Here is a 2,995-nt window from a genome sequence, read left to right as displayed (position 1 = left end):
TGCCAATGCACTAGTCTTGAACTCTACTACTGTTCCTCTGTTTGGTCGAGTACAGCAACAAAAAAATATCAATAAATTACAGCATGTTCAAAACTTCACAGCTAGGATCATAACCCGTTCGTGTAAATTTGATCACATCACTCCTGTTATTAGAGAACTAAAATAGCTACCTGTCTCATCCATTCTTGTCTACAGGGATGGCATTCTTGCTTTCAAGTGCTTAAGGGGATTGGCTTTAGACTGTCTGACCAAAAAAACTTAAAATGAGGTCCGAAATTCCTGGGTACAGAACTGCCTCAGTTCAAAAGACCTTTCATTATTGACCCAATAACTCTCCCCACGTGGATTCTCACACTTGCAATCCCCTTTGTTCTTTCCACATCTGCAGGGTCTAACTGCGACTTTCCCTGAGTAAATGCAGGGACTACTAACTTGGCTTGCTTCAGCCCAACACTTTCACTAATTGTAAAACCTCGATCAGCCATGACCATGTCACCAGCAAGAAGGTGTTCTAAAAACCCACAGTTCAGTGAATTACTTGTCAGACGTGCAGCCTCCCCAAGCCTTGGGACACAAAACATACAGTTCCTTGTGCAGTAATTCCAATTAGAATTTTTATGGTGTTATGATGCATGTAATTACTAAAGGACTGTGCCCTGGCAAGTAAGTTTGTGGGTCTATCAAACACCTCAAAGAAGTCAACATCCTCGGAGACCCAGGGGCAGATAGTGGGGGTGAGGGAAAGTCTAAACGGGCGGAAAAATATGGCACGAAGAAAACTTGTGTTTTTCTGCCACCAATCAGAAGCCAGAACAGCGGCGACCGTTTGGAACTGGTCTGGTAAGACATTGTCCCCAGGGGCTCTTCTCGCCGTTCTTTACTTTTCTTCGTGCCATATTTTTCCGCCCGTTTAGACTTTCCCTCGCCCCCACGATCTGCCCCTGGGTCTCCGAGGATGAGAAGTCAATAATTAATGTGACCTGCTTTCCAAAAGCGTACTGAAAGGATATAGGCATTGTCCTCCAAAGACTTTTCCTGTCTGGCTCAGAAACTAGGGGGAGAAAGTCACGAATCCATCACCACCATCCACGATGAAAAGATCCTTGAAACTGTGGATATCGAAACCACAAAGCCGTAAGCAAATTCTTGAAAGAAAATGTTTAACCGCAGCTTGATCAGTAAAATTATAAATTCTTGAAATCTGTTCAAGGATTGTGTGCGGTGAGTAATGTACTTGGTAACATGCTCAAACACCACCATGAGTATTTCACCAGAAGGCATTCCAGTGTAAAATCGAACTTTTTTGTCCGTTTTTTATCCGTTTGGCCTAGCGTCCAGAAGGTAGTCATATTCTTCTGTTTGTGTTTCGGCATCCATCACTGTTGACACTTGAAAAGCATTGCTTGTTTCACCCGGTTCCTCTGTTTATGTTCCGGCGTCCATTGTTGTCATTGATGACACGAGGGAAGCAGTGTCTGTTCCACTTTGTTCGCCACTCACACGAGGCTCATCTAGTACCATTAGTTCACTATTTTCTTCATTCTCTGAAGATGAAGTACTTGATGAATCGGTAAAGTCTAAATCAGCTATACGCTCTCCGCTTTGATTGAGAATTTTTCTTTTCTATAAAATTTTTCTCTTCTTGGTTGCCTCTTGTTCTTGTCACTCGATCGCACTCTTCCTTCGGGCTTTCGCCCCCTCACTTCACTCTGCAGCGGCCTTCAGTGTCGGAACCCAGTCAACATTAAACCTGTCCCAGTTTGCTGCTGGCCTGCCAGAGACAAAGTGACGAGAGCAAACACGCTCAGTCTGCAAAACACATTTTGCTTTCAGGTCGGCATGGTCTATCGTGAAAATCCAAAGAGTTCTCCTCTCCTGGGTTAACTCCTCGAACTCTTCGCCTTGATTAGTGATAATCGCAGGTACAAGATACAAACCAACCTTATCTCGTCCACCTTTAGTTCCACAATCGCCAATAATACGAGGAACCATCACAGTTTTCTTGTCTCTCGCGCCTGTCACGCTGCTTTTTATTTACTCCTGCTTTAAATTCCAGTCCTTAGTTTCTTTATAATGGTCTATGAGATACTTAATCTTAATCTTCTTCATACACACCTGGGTGATTGTTGATTTTGCCGCAAATCTTCTGCCAAATTTTGCACGCATCTGCGTCTCTAGTTGCTCAAAGTTTTCTGCACAAAGTTGAATCAGAATCTTCTGTTGTTTGTCCTTGTATCGTACAATTTTGTACCAGTACTGGTACGCTCCAGGGACTCTAAAAACAGTCAGTGTTGATGGCGAACTAGACCCACTTTCGCCTCCAACTGTGATCAAAGAAGGACCAGTGAACAATGATGGTGTCGGTGAGTTTTGCATGCTGTATTACAGGCCACAACAACAATAACCCTCTCGTCGGCTCTTCATATCCCAAATCAGGGAAAGGATTTATTGGAAAAAACGGTGCCAGAAACCCATCACAATGACCTGAACGACTATGCATGTTTAACCTCTCAATGCTTTCTCCTAGTTTTTGCATGCTTTCCGTGAAAGTATAGCTGTGCATAAATTTTCTTGAATGAAAACACAGTTGACATTTTTAATAGATATTTGTTTTGGGGGGGCAATTTTATTAAAATCTGTGTTCCCCACTATAATTTTCATCTTCGGCATCTTTGATCTTTTTGGTCCTGTGGCGAATTTTCCCAAAATTTGCTCAAATAGGTCGCTTTAGGAAAAACACCAATGTTGATCTACATTTTTTGTAAAATAATGGACTTGCTCTAGACGCATGCCTAAGAAAATGATCTATGGTCAGATGTTGAAGCTATAGTTACCATGGGAATGGTAAAATTATTAGTGGGATTATAAATATGTATATGTATAATTGTGGGTAAATATGTAACAGATTAAGCAGGTAGAGACCATTGATGCATTTGAATAGAATAAGACACTTACTTATATCCTTACAAAATATAAAAGTACTAAATCAGAAAAC

The 2,995-nt window shown here is 41.7% G+C and overlaps 1 pseudogene; it reads right to left on the bottom strand.

Annotated features, from left to right (window-relative positions):
- Positions 1 to 296: 296 nt before the first annotated feature.
- Positions 297 to 1,992, bottom strand: LOC140934241 (uncharacterized; annotated as a pseudogene).
- Between the last annotated feature and the right edge of the window lie 1,003 nt (positions 1,993 to 2,995).

The sequence above is a fragment of the Porites lutea genome, chromosome 4 (genome assembly GCF_958299795.1).
Source record: "Porites lutea chromosome 4, jaPorLute2.1, whole genome shotgun sequence".
In the NCBI taxonomy this organism is placed as follows: domain Eukaryota; kingdom Metazoa; phylum Cnidaria; class Anthozoa; order Scleractinia; family Poritidae; genus Porites; species Porites lutea.
The sequence above is the reverse complement of the archived record's forward strand: the minus strand, read 5'-3'. Positions and strand labels throughout refer to the sequence as shown.